General features: G+C 39.4%; 1 non-coding gene across 1 annotated transcript; it reads left to right on the top strand.

Moving 5' to 3' along the window:
• Positions 1 to 6,258: 6,258 nt before the first annotated feature.
• Positions 6,259 to 6,364, top strand: LOC142523495 (small nucleolar RNA R71). Its single transcript, XR_012814686.1, has one exon. It is a non-coding gene; the product is annotated as a small nucleolar RNA R71 (small nucleolar RNA).
• The last annotated feature ends 8,423 nt before the right edge of the window (positions 6,365 to 14,787 follow it).

The raw sequence follows: 14,787 nt of genomic DNA, 5'->3' as shown, positions 1-14,787 counted from the left end.
CTGTGAATGATGGTCAGCAAATGCGCAAATTCGTCAATCCAGTCCTGAAGAAGGCGACGTCGAGGTTGTGGGGCCGGTGGTGGGGGCTGCTGTGGCAGTGGATCGAATGTCAAGCTGTCCCAAATAGGGCCAAACTGAGGGAAAGCCTTCAGCCGGACTGCGGTCTTCTATAGCCAGCTGGCGCCATCAAGGGCCTTGGTCGGTGGCAACCATTCATCATCATCCTAGGAAACGACCCCTGCGCCCGCACACAACTCGGTGATAACATAGGGAAAGAATAATGCCACATTCGGATTGTGAATGCTCAGCTGGATATGTGAATAAATAATTTTCCCCACATTGATTGGCATATGGGTTATCGGTGCATAAACCAACACTCCCCTCTCCCTCTGTAAGTCGCTAGTGTGCCCGACTGGCATCAATCGTGTGGCCAAAAATGCATACCACATCGTATCCGGGACTAACAAATATTTCTTGACGAAACAAGTGTACGATCCAGGTGTCTTCTACGGAGACCCCGGATAGCAGATTCTGCGCATCATCAAGTCTAAGTCTGGGTCTGCAGCCCATGCCATATACAACGAATCATCCACAATTGGTGTCTCAAGCATCCTATTAATCTCTATCGAACGAAAATCCACCAGCTTCCCTCTTACAAATGCTTTATTATCGCTCCAGTTCAGCCGCATTGGCGTAAAATTCTCGCACTACTGGTGCCACCGCGGCTAGCGGTTGGGTACAAAATTTTCCCCATCCTCTATTGAAATTTGATTTATAATAAAAATGTGTTGCACAAGCTGGAAACCATGCTCTCGAATCGGAGCTCGATGTATTTTTCCATGTTCATAGTGTTCCTTAGCAGCATTATTCACAAACAACTGGGTATAACGAGATGATGACGAAGAAGCATCATGATTTATCCGAGCTTTTTTAGGCGGCATCGTTGATGATTTGTGAAGAACAAGAAGCCTAGAGTAGGAGGTGTGTTGCCGGAAGAATGACTCACCAGAATCCGAGAGAGGAAGCGTCGGAGAATCACAGTGGCGGACGGAAAGTTGCAGTGGTGGTTAGACAAACAAAGTGGTGGCCGGAAATTGTAGTGGTGGCCAGAAAATTTACGGCCTTGGTGCTTGGTGAAGGTGGTGACACAAGATTTAACCTGAAATCGGCACAAAACAAGTTACTTGGGTGAAATTGAGAGAGGAAGAGACGAAAATCGAAGGGAAGAGGCTAGGTTTTGAATGGGGGAAGAGAAAAAGAGTATGCAGTTTTTAAAAAAATTTGCGACCCGCCCGAGCGGATATAAGCATCCGCCCGGGCGGATGGCTTGCGGCTTTGAATTAATTTTTTTTTTTTGTAAAAAGGGCGCGCCTGGGCGGATGCTTCATGGCTTTTTATTAAGTTTTTTGTAAAAGGGCCGCGCCCGGGCGAACATAAGTTTCCGCCCAGGCGGACCTCGTGCGCTGTCCCCAAATTTTTTTTTCAAATAAGTAGAATAAATAATAAAGAAAATAGTAAAATCGAATGAAGTAGGGAAAAGAGGTAGTTCTCAATTTATAGTCGAGAGCTGGACTGTCGATCAGTTTCAGTTCGGATTGTCTTGGAACCGGGTGATCCCAAGTTGTGGCTCAATTAAGCCACCCTTGTAGCTCTTCAGTCGTTGGGCATTGACCGTAAATGTCCCATCCTTTCCATCTTGCAGTTCTACGGCTCCCGATGGGTATACTTTAGAAATCACGAATTGACCAGACCATCGTGACTTCAATTTTCCGGGAAACAAGTCACAACTGGGAGTTGTAGAGTAGGACATTTTCGCCCTCCTTAAATTCTCTTTCGATGATTCGCCTGTCATGAGCTCTCTATGTCTTCTCTTTGTATGATAATGCGAGATCATATGCCAGATTTCGGAATTCTTTCAACTGATCCAATTGAAGTAGACGTCGTTCGCCTGCATCAGTAAAGTTAGTGCTTTTGTTGCCGAGTATGCCCGATGCTCTAACTTTACAGGTAAATGACATGCTTTACCAAACAGTAACCTATATGGTGTAGTGCCTATAGGTGTTTTAAAATCAGTCCTATATGCCCAAAGAGCATCATCTAATCTCACAGACCGATCTTTTCGACTGAAACCTACCACTTTTTCCAAAATCCGCTTGATCTCTCGGTTAGACACTTCCACTTGACCACTCGTCTGGGGGTGATAGGGGGTAGAGATCTTATGTGTGACCGCTTATTTGCTCAAAAGTTTTTCAAATAGTTTGTTGCAAAAATGGGTGCCACCATCACTAATGATTGCACGTGGGGTTCCAAAACTGTTAAAAAATTTTTCTTTAAAAATTTCAGGACCACTTGAGCATCATTAATGGCATATGCTTCTTCCTCTACCCACTTAGACACATAATCAATCGCAACCAAAATATATTTTTTCGTGAACGAACCGGGAAATGGTCCAATGAAGTCTATCCCACACACATCAAAAACCTCACAATCAATGATATTATTTAATGGCATTTCATGACGGTTAGAGATGTTACCTGTCCGCTGGCATTTATCACAGGCTAGCAAATAAGAACGAGCATCTTTAAAGAAGGTTGGGCAATAAAAGCCACATTCAAGTACCTTAGATGCCGTCCTTGTTGGTCCAAAATGACCATCTACCTCAAGGTCATGGCAATGGTTGAGAATTTGACCAAACTCTTCCTCTGCAACACACCTTCTTATCATGGAATTTGAACAAATCTTAAACAAAAATGGTTCCTCCCAAAAATAATGTTTGACGTCAGAGAATAATTTCTTTCGCTGGTGAAACGATGTATTTGGTGGTGGTGTGCCTGTGACAAGAAAGTTAGCAAAATTTGCATACCAAGGACAATGTTTCACCTCAAATAGCAGCTCATCAGGAAACCAATCATTAATGGCATGATTGACACAGTCATTACTAATACATTCTAATCTAGACAAGTGATCTGCTACCACATTCTCAACACCCTTCTTATCTTTTATTTCTAAATCAAATTCTTGTAACAATAAAATCCACCGAAGTAGGCGTGGCTTTTCATCTCTCTTAGCAAGTAAATATTTAAGTGCAGAGTGGTCTGTGTAAACAATGACTTTGGTCAAAACAAGATATGAATGAAATTTGTTAAGCGCAAATACTACTGCAAGTAATTCCTTTACAATTGTTGCATAATTCAATTGGGCCTCATCTAGGGTCTTACTTGCGTAGTAAATTGTATGAAATACCTTGTTTTGCCACTGGCCAAGCACACCCCCACCGCAGTATCACTGGCATCGCACATGACCTCGAAGGGTAGGTCCCAATCCGGTGCCACAAAAACAGGAGCCGTCACCTCCTTTAAATCCTCTTATGCCTGCAGACAGTCAGAATCAAAATCAAAAGGCATATCTTTCATAAGTAAAGAAGATAGAGGTTTGACAATTTTTGAAAAATCCTTAATAAAACGCCAATAAAAAACGTTGTGGCCTAGAAAACTTCTAACTCCCTTTATGAATGTCAGAGGTGGTAAGTTCTTGATAACTTGTACTTTTGCCTTATCCACCTCTATTCCATGCTATGATATCTTGTGCCCCAATACTATGCCTTCTTGTACCATAAAATGGCACTTTTCCCAATTCAGCACCAAATTTGTCTCCTCACATCTCATCAACATGGACCTCAATTCTGTAAACACTCATCAAACGTTGCACCAAAGAGAAAAGTCATCCATAAATATTTCAAGGAAGTTTTCAATCATATCGAGGAATATATCAGTGATGCAGCGCTGAAATGTAGCAGGGGCATTACAAAGACCAAAAGGCATACGGCGGAAAGCAAAAGTTCCATAAGGGCAAGTGAAAGTGGTTTTCTCTTGGTCCTCAGGTGCAATAGTGATTTGATTAAACCCCAAATACCCATCTAAAAACCAGTAAAACTCATGCCCCGCTAGTCTCTCCAACATCTTATCAATAAAAGGAAGGGGAAAGTGGTCCTTACGGGTGGCATCATTCAACTTCCTATAGTCCATACACACTCTCCACCCCGTAATAGTCCTCGTGGGAATAAGTTCATTCTATTCATTAGTGATCACAGTAATCCCACATTTCTTAGGCACACACTGAACAGGACTTACCCATGCACTATCTGAAATGGGATAGATAATACCTGCATCAAAAAGCTTGATAGTCTCCGCTTTCACTACCTCTTGCATTTTTAGATTGAGTCGTCTTTGAGGTTGCACGAGGGGTGAATACTTTTCTTCCATCAAGATTTTGTGCATGCAGATTGATGAACTTATTCCCTTGATGTTTGCCACCTTTCAGGCAAATGCCATTCTGTGCTCTTTGAGAACTTGCAACAATTTTTTCTCCATAGCATCTGGCAAAGTAGCAGAAATAATGACAGGAAAAGTGTTATTCTCACCTAGGTATACGTAATTTAGGTGCATAGGCAATGATTTGAGCTCAAGTGTCGGTGGTTCTTCGATGCTTGACTTTGGGGGGGTCAAATCTCCTCGCTCTCCTAAATGTTCTAGTCTCATCCTCATTGGCTTTCTCCATGGATAGTGGGCATTAAAATATGCCACTATTTCAGCCTTTTCTTCGTCCAAGTCCTCCTCCTTCAATTCAGTTGTGAGGGGTGGCTTCCAATGGGTCTTTCATGGCATCCTGCATAAAATTACACACAAGTGAATCCACAACATCAATTCTAAAACAATTATCAATGTGCAATTTGTGCTTAAGAGCATTAAAGATGTCAAAAGTAATATCTTCCTCGCCCACTCTCAATCTCAACTTCCCTTCTTGAACATCAATCAGGGCCTTGCCAGTAGCAAGGAATGGTCTCCCCAAAATCAAGGGCATCTCCATGTCTTCCTCCATGTCAAGTACTAAAAAGTCTGCAAGAAATTTAAACTTGTCCACCTTTACCAGGACATCCATTATGACTCATCGCGGGTATTTGACAGATCTGTCTGCCAGTTGCAAGGACATCCTGGTTGGCTTAGGCTCTCCTAATCCGAGTTTCCTGAATAAAGATAAAGGCATAAGATAAATGCTCGCACCCAGATCATAATAAGCTTTATGAAAAACAACATCACCAATCATGCAAGGAATAGAAAAACTCCCAGGGTCTTTTAGTTTCGGTGGAAATTTGTTTTGCACCAAGGCAGAGCAATTTTCAGTTATATTTACCGTCATGTGATCTTCCAATTTTCTCTTGTTTGCTAAGATTTCCTTCAAAAATTTAGCATAACTAGGCATTTGCATCAAAGCATCGGCAAAAAGATTATTGATATGCAATTTTTTAAATATCTCAAGAAACTTACCGAATTGCGCATCAAGTTTTGCTTTTTTCAATGCTGTAGGGAAAGGAGGAGGTACAACAATCTTTGATTGTGCAGTGGGTGCTGGTGTAGAGTTAAAAACTTACCTTTGGATATTTCAGTCTGTTCATCCAGTATTTGACATTTTTCCTTCCCTCTAGACTCTAAAATTTTTCCATTCTTCAACTCGATGGCCTTCACTTGATATTTTGGATTGGTCTCTGTGTTACTTGGCAAGGTGCCCGGCTCTCTACTTTCTATCATCTTAGCTAACTGTCCAATTTTACTCTCTAGTCCCTTTATCGACGCATCTTGGTTTTGGAGTCTAGTCTCGGTGGCTGAGATGAACTTATACATCATCTGCTCCAAATTAGACTTTTCTTCTCTAGGATGGTCAGATCTGTACATCGGTTGTTTCTCATATGGTTGTCCTCCCTGTGGTCGATTCTGACTGTTTTGACCATCTCATGAGAAGTTGGGATGTTGCCTCCATCCAGGATTATATGTGTTTGAATACGGATCATTCCTTGGACGATTTTGGACTCCCACTTTATTCACTGGTGCCTCTTCTTGCACATAGAAGGGATTGCCATTTTGACAGTCCTTCACAAAGTGTTCACCTCCAAACTTATCACAGAATATCTCTTGAAGATGCATAGCCGTGCCACCCATATTCAAACCATCTAATTTCATGTTCAAGACATCAAGTTGTGCAGTAATAGAAGAAAGGTCAGTTACCTGGTGAACTCCTGCACTTCTCCGCTTGTTGTTCCTTTTAGATTGAGGATGATAGCTGGTAGCAGCCATCTCCTCCAATAACTCATACCCTTCCTCAGCAGTTTTTCTCAAGAGGTTTCCACAAGCAGCAGTATCTATCATAGTACGATTAGGAGTAATCAAGACATAGTAAAAGGTTTAAACGACTAACCCAAGTGGCAGTTCGTGATGAGGACATCTTCATAATAGATCTTTGAAACGCTCCCATGCCTCATATAAAGACTCTTGATCGAATTGAGAAAATGTGGTGATATCTGCCTGCAACTTCATGGTCATAGATGGATGAAAGTATTTAATGAGAATGCCTTCGCCATGTCCTCCCATGTGGTGATCGAACCTACAGGCAAACAATATAATCATGCTTTAGCTTTGTCACGTAAGGAGAAAGGAAATACACGCAACCTAACAGCATCATCAGAAACTCCATTAAATTTGAACGTAACGCAAATTTCAAGAAAATTCGCGATGTGCGTTTTTGGGTCATCTACTGCAGATCCTCTAAACTGGACTGTATTTTGAATCATCTGAATTATACCTGGCTTGATTTCGAAGGGGTTTGCCCACACAATAGGCCTCACAATGCTGGGGCGTGCACCATCCAAAGAAGGCTGGGCATACTCTAGCATCGGAATGCGGCGTGGTATGTCAACATGTCTATCTTCATGGTGTTTCTCCTCATGCTCGTGCTCGTGCCTCTCCATCAGTTCCTTCAGTCTCTGCTGATGTCTTCTTATGCGGAAAGTTCTTTCAATTTCAGGGTCAAACTGCTCAAGCTCCACGTCGAGTGACTTTGGCATGCACTGGAAAAGATATCTGGAATAGAATACGGAGTGTTAGCTCAAGAAAAATAAAACTATGCTAAAGAAAATAACTAAAAATAAAATTGTGAATTAACAGTACCCGGCAACGGCGTCAAAAACTTGATCGAGCTAAACTTGCACCGTGGAATCCTCAATTAAAAATATGGTTTTGTATGCTCGAAAATTAATCGCAACTGCACGATGTCAAGTAATAGTATGATGTACGAGAGTACGAGTATCGTTCCACTGGAGACTGTGTTTTACAATTATTATTTCCAGTTATCAAATCTTTAGCAACGAAATTTGAATGGTTGTTTATGACTACTAAAATTAAATAAAAACTTAAAGATCAAATTCAAAAATTAAATAATGAGATATAGAATCTAAATCAATTAATTAAATTTCAATGAGAAATGAACTTGTTGGGAATCTCAGTTCACCTACCCCTCGTTATTTACTTAATTCATGCGATAGTGATCTATGCTTCCGACAGGATTTCCTATTCAATTGAACACGTCCTCTCGAGCTATACAAAACTAATTCTACTCAGTGAAGTAATTAAATGTCTTAATTATTTATCAAGAGTGAATCATCAAGAGTGAATCGCATATCGATCTATGAAATCACCTAAATTTCGCCCTACCGGACTATGACTATCGGCGCGTATCCAATTTCATATGTCTATGTAAATTGTAGATCCACGGACTATGCTACTCGTTCCTATCACAAGCTATTCTCTCGAACTCACTCGCAATATAAGATTATTATTAAAGTTAGCTACACTTTAATAAATGTCATGAAAGACAGTAGTATAATCAAGAATAAATCAATATCAACATCTGAATTAATCAAATCAAAGTTCGGGGTAGGATCCCCTTAAATCTCAATAAATATTGTGAATTAGTTACTCGAATTCATAGTAAAAAATAAACAACACAATGTTTAAACGATAAATTATGGATAAGAAATACTAGACGAGACGAGATCGGCGAAGAACGGTGCCCGGAAATCTTCGAATCTTCAACTCCAAGAAATTGCTCCAAACTTTTCTCTCTTCTTCTCCTTTTCAGCCTGCTCAATAGTGTCTGAATACCCTTCAAAATCGTCCAATATCCCCTTCCATATCTTCTATATCCAGAAATAAGGAAAGAAATCGGTCAAGAATTTTTCCAAAAATTCAACTGCGCTCGGACGGTTATAAGTTTCCGCCCGGGTGGATGGCTTGGGCAAATCCTGTATTATTTTTTCCATCGCGCGCCCGGGCGGACATAAGTTTCCGCCCGGGCGGATGAATTTCACAAATCTTCTAATTTCTTCACCTTGCAGGCGCCCGGGCGGACCAAAGTGTTGGCCTGGGCGGAGTTCTCTCGCAAATTGATCCATTTTCTTCGGTTTATTCACGAATTTCCTGTATTTTCACCACGAGACTCATGAGCAACAAGAAAACATAATATATGCCAAAATATCACAAAAATGCATGCAATCTAAACGATACGTGTAACACAATGAGCTATCACATAATATGAAAAAAACACGTAAAATCCACCTATATCAACCCTCAACAAAATAAAATCATCCACCATTTAAAAAAACTGTTAAACGTGTTCCAATAAAATCATATTCTTTTGGAAGAATACAAGGTCCTCGGGTTAGCGTGCGCCACCAGCTCCGCCCGTTCAGTTATCATCACCTCCAGTTTCCTGATCAAAATGCTCACCTGCATCATTTACACCTAGTAAATCTAAAGACTCAACACACCTGTAACGTTAATAGCAAATACATATACATAACAGGCAACACTGAAAGGTGTTGTAATAAAATATGTTTCATGAACTTAAAAGCGTAAATGTAACCATACCGTAAAAGCATGCATGTCAAAACAGCTCATCGTATCATCATATACTTATACATTTACTTTAATTGAATTCAGTTAATTGGTTGTGACTTTCGTATCAGCTCTATCATATCAGCTCTATTCGATGGATCCATCTACGTAAACCACGGTATCGGGCGGCGGGGACATCAGTGACACTCACACCCATTAACTGAGCCTTGGCCTATCATATCATGTCAATGAAAATACGATCATCGGGCTCCCTCTAGGGCCTTCTCCCGGTAAACGGGCTCCATCTGGGGCCTTTTCCCTCACGATATCTCCAATCATATCATCATATACATATATCGTCAGTCACAACCAACTCCCATCTTTCAAAAACATCATCATTTTCATCACTTATCAAGATCATGCATATACGTAAATTTTCTTCAAAATCAAGCATGCAACGTGTTTTCATAATTTCATAAAAATCATAATCATGATGCATAAACATTTAAAAACATGTTAAATTTGTGATCGGGGCACTGCCAGGACTAAAAAATCACCCCGAGTGCAAAATGACCATTTTGTTCCTGGAAACCCAAAATGCACTTATCTCTGGACAAGGTGGTCCTCCGCCCAAACACATTCAGTGTCCATAGCTTCTGCAGCTTCTTCTTCTTCAGCACTATCATATTTTATTTTTGATGGTCTAGCTTCATCAGTTTGTGCACTAACAATTTGATCTTCTCCCTTTTTTTTCCAGAATGGACAGCCAATACCAGCATCAGTCCATAATCAACAACAATATATTCACAATAAACCAGATCAATCTTAGTTTGAATGATTTTGGCCACAACATGATCAAGCCGAGCTTGGATGGCGGTTGCAGAGATCATGACATAATCAATGGAGGATGCAGTGTTGTGAGAAGCTTGTTTCGTGTTGGAAACATCAGCTACCACACCGGAGGCAGACCAAGGTAGGTCTATCTTCCAGTTTCCATTAGTAGAGCAGGGACAATTCTTATTAGCTTTTTGACATCTGAGGACTGCTCATCAATGTTTTTGACAAATCCTTGAGATTCAAGAATTCCATAAATCAATGAAGGGAAGGGAGTTTTGAAGCTTGGAATTCTCCTTCAGCAAATTGGGGCATGGTCTTAAAAACCAGTTTGCCAAAATTGAGAGTATGAGTCCCAATGGAAAATAAAGTAAGGGTCTGTGGTTTTGTCACCACAGTGGAATTGGATGTAGGAGTTCAATTGCGTATAGCAACCTTGTGAAGCACAAAATAGAAAGATGTTAGATTTGCTTTCAAAAAGAGACCCGGGAGTCTTAGAAACTGTCTGTTCAAACCTCCTGTTAACACTGAAGTGACCTCGTGAATATCTGCATGAGGTCCATCATCTACATCACCAGGAGTACTGTAGTAGGAGTTTATGACTACATGATTAAAGTCGTACAACTTGTTGCTTAAAAACACCCTCCCAAATTTGCCGAACCTCTCATCACCTACTCCAGATGAGAGATTGGTATAAAACTTAAGAACCGGCTTTCGACAGTATGGTAGCACTGTAGACACAGTAGAAAATACCCCTCGAAGTTTGAGAAAATTCACTAGATTGTGCCTTCGAAAGGCATCAATGTCCACATTCTTCTCCTCAATAAACTCACGATTTGCTTATACTGACCATTGGGCAAGAGCCTTTTCGGTATAGAACTTTGTACTAAATTCCTTGTCCAAATCATAGTCCGTGTTGTCTGGAGTGTCTTTTGCTTTTCCGAGGATTTCATCAACATGAACAATCTCTAGTTCTAGAGCTGGAGTCTTTTTTGTTGGTGTTGTCTCAACAAGGGCAACATCCTCTTTGTGAACCATCTCGCTTCGGATATCAAGAGGATAAAAACCATGTCTTGCCATTAGTGAATTTAGAAACGGTTTATGCAACTTGCAAGAAATTTTAGCAGAGAGTATCCGGACAAAAAATAATGTAGTTCAAGAGAAAAATTCCAAGAATTCTGTGAGTGAAATATGGATTAATGAGAATTAATAGACAATGAAATAGTCACAATCTGCTCCACGTTAACAAAATCAAAAACAGCCCTTCAAATCCTAACAGATTGAACAGTAGTTTCCAATGGTGAAAAGGCTAATGGGTAGGAAAATATTTCCACACTTAAGGAAATAATTGAACAAAATTTATTTCCAAAAAAAATATCCAGATTTAAACTCCTCGCCTACTCAACAACACTTAACTATTAGAAATAATAAATATTTGATTCTAAGAAATAATGTTTTTCACCCTCTAAACTCTATTTAAATAACTTATAATTTCTCGGAAAAATATTAAAATCCTATGTATATGCATGAACTAATTATGCCTAAAAACTGAATGAAACATAATAGAAACATGATAAGGTGAATGTGATGTGTACACAAATGTGTTGTTTTCACTGATGTTGGCAACTTCTCCATGCAACACTTTCCATTCTCAAAAAGAATTTTGATTTTCCTGCACACACAAAGTCAAAGCGAATTCCAAACCCGATATCCATCGTTCACAAATTTTTTGATTACTTTTGGATGTATTGTGCAAGTTTAAGCTCGATCCGACGGTTCAATAAGTCGAAAAGGATTCTGCAAGATGCATGATGTTCCAGACAAAGTGTGGATTCGTTTTCAAATTTCCATTTGCATGACTCTTATGTGATTTCGATTTATTCTTGCAATACTAATGGTAAGTGGACTTGTTTTAAAACTATAAATTTTGTTTTTGGTTGAGTTCGTTTTTGAAAGTTTCGGTCGAGCAATAATTTATTCTTCCTCTTCTTGTAATGCAATACCATATGTTTTGGCACTGCGGTGATTTAACTATATATGGGTGAGAATCCCAATATATGATAAGTTTATGACCCTTACACTATGATATTGTAGCCGTTATATGGCATCGCCTCCTTAGAGGAGTAAAAATTACGGGACCGATATCAGTAAACCATATAAAGTAGATGAATCCAGAATCTATGCCAATTTTAGTTTACATTTATTGTACGGTCCAAAATCCGATAACATAATCCAACTGCATGCAAATCTAAGTAAAATAGAAAATGACTAATTAAATGATTTTAATTGCCTGAATTAAATATGGTGTGCATGTTTATATGTTTAAAAGGTAGTTTCTACTAGAACATATAAAACAGTGTTTTTAAAGATTATTCGAGATCGAGGAATGGAGGCTGGTGACCATAAAAGAAAATTTTTTATTAAATAATTATTTTTAATTATTTAATATATGGTATATTTTATGCATTAATTTCAAAATGAGGATTTTGAAGTGTCTTGATGTGCCGAGTTGTATTTTAAACCGACAATCAAATTTTGACGAAAATAGAGACTTTTTGAGAACTCGGCTAATATTTTCACAAACTTTCCTTAATAAAATATTTTAATTATTATCTAATGGGCTTAATATATTATGATTAATGGATCTAAGCTTATATCATGTATTTTATATATCAACAAGCCCTAAAACCCTAACCCAAAACACTCCAAACACACACACCAAAGAAAACACAAGAACTCTTTCTACATCAGCTTACACGATCACACACCACAGGACCAAGGCTTCTCACGTGATTTTTGAAGGAAAATTCAGCAAGGCTTCACCCCGCGTCTCTCCGCTAACGTTCTTCGCATCACAAGTTGTTTTTCGTGCGTAATAAACGCAAAATGCACGCCTTAATCTTCCCTTCACTCATCTTTGACATCATATTATGTATTTTTAATCATGTGTGCATGAAAAATATGAATCCCTCCATGTATTTAGTTTTATGGCTTGTGCATACCAAATCTTTGATTTTTATGCATTGAAACTTATGGTTATGTTGCATAAAGGGGGCTGCAATGGTAGGGCTCTTAGAATTGATGAATTCCAGAGGTTTAAGGGCCTAGAAAAGGCTGCATAACGGTTGGAAATAGAGGGTAAAAAAGCAGAACGAAAAATTTATTGTATGGGAGTTAGGGTTTTGACTAGGGTTCCTTAGCAGGGCACGTCACTTAGATGCTGTTAGGGCGTGTACATGAGACATAAGGGGGCTGTATGATGGTCCTAGGGTGGATGCACGAGAGAGAAGGCAAGGGGTTGGGACGTAAGGCTTGGAAGCGCATGGCTAGGGGCCATCGGCTTTGAGGGCTGCAGCTTCTAGGCATGTTAAGCTCTGTCCAGAAGGTTCACTAGGGTTCCGATATGGTCCTAATAAGGGCTCATAGGGGCTGGTCATGTTGGTTGAGGGCTAGTGCCGAAGGGGATGCATGGCAAGTTAGGCTAAGGTTTCGAAAAAATAGGAAAAAACTTCAGTAGTTGTTCTAGGAATGTTCGGTGGTTTATGTTGGGATCGATTGGGGGGTAATCGTTGAGCTACAATAGCTCGGTTCTTGAAATATTGAACACTGATGAATTAAATCGAGTTTGGTGTTCAAACCAAGCGGAAAATACTCGAAATAATCCTTCGTAGAAACCGATTGAATATTTTGTAAAGCATTTAAAATATATGCAAGTTGAATGAGTAAAAATATTATAGTTGAAGCATTTTATCAAACACTTGGTATACAATATTTTTGAATTTGATGAACACATAAAATGCTTCAATAATGCATCTATAAAACTATGGAAATGATAAGTAAATGCAATAAACAAATAGACACGAATTTGTTTATGGATGTTCAGAGATTTAAACACTCCTATGTCACCCCTTCTTCCCCTTGGGAATGATTCACTAGAAGACTTTGATTTATACAACACTTTGTACAAACCCATTCAGCTAGGACTTACCCACTGCCTAAACTGAACTCCTAGCACTCAAGATTGTAGGCAGCACCTCACAATCAGCATATTGTTTAATGTATCATATGCAAAGACTACATACACAAGTTTATTGTCTTTGTGCAAGACTCACTCAACTATTCTTTTCAGCTCAAACTCTCTGTATATGTGTGAGTGATTGTGTGTGAGTAATTTATCATTTACAGTGTATATCTCAACCGATCCTCACACAAGGGCTTGTGCTATCAACTAGCTGATTTTTTCATGCTAACTGCCCAAGCTTTGAATCATCTTCAAAATCTCTTGTTTGATCTTCAAGATGTTGTATTTATAAGCCCCAACAATGATATATACGTTAGACACAAGAATATGGCCGTTTGGAAAGTTTCTGTACTGTTTCTGGAATTGCAACGGTCAAATTCGTCTTGCTGAACATTTTCCCGACTGGTCAACTCTGGTCAACTCAACTGGTCATTCAGTTCAACTGGTCAGCAGCTAGTTCAGTTCAGTTCAGTTGGTCAACTGCTGGTTCGGTTCAGTTTAGCTGGTTCAGTTCAACTGGTTCGGTTCAGTTTTAGCTGGTCTGGTTCAGTTCAGTTGAGTTCAGTTCAGCTGGTCAGCAGCTGGTTCAGTTCAGTTGGTTGGTCAGCAGCAGGTTCAATTGGTTCAGTTTTAGCTGGTGTGCTGAAATCAGCCTAGCTGATTTCAGTTTGTGCAGAACCAGTATTTTCATCATCATTTATCAGCATCTTAAGCTTCGATTCAGACTTTGACTTCTAAAGATTATTTGTAGATCATCGTCTTATCTTTCCAACGCATACTGAATCGCTTCATTTCGAAAACTGAGCTAAGAGATATGACCAAAATGCCGCAGCTGCTCAAACCCAACTGATTTCTGTTTTTGTGTGATCAATTCGATAATTGAGCGATCTGTTAGACCATGATAACATCCGATTTTGCCCAACTGACGTGAAATACGACTTGTTCAAATTGAGTTTTCTGATCAGTCCAATTGGCTAAATGTCATTTGAATCATCCAGCTGGGAGATATCATCAAAACACCGAAGCTCGTCAGAAATTCAATTTGTGCAGAATTCAGTTTCAGCTTGCTTCTTGTGTTTGCAACTTCACTTTTGAGTAAATATGTTAGAAGCACAATAACAAGTTTTGTTAACATCAAAATCAAGATTGCGAACATGAAATGTTCCAACAGTTTAGTAGGCTTGATTTGGGTTATATATTGTGTGGTTA

This window comes from Primulina tabacum, chromosome 13 (genome assembly GCF_025594145.1).
Source record: "Primulina tabacum isolate GXHZ01 chromosome 13, ASM2559414v2, whole genome shotgun sequence".
Taxonomy (NCBI): domain Eukaryota; kingdom Viridiplantae; phylum Streptophyta; class Magnoliopsida; order Lamiales; family Gesneriaceae; genus Primulina; species Primulina tabacum.
The sequence above is the reverse complement of the archived record's forward strand: the minus strand, read 5'-3'. Positions and strand labels throughout refer to the sequence as shown.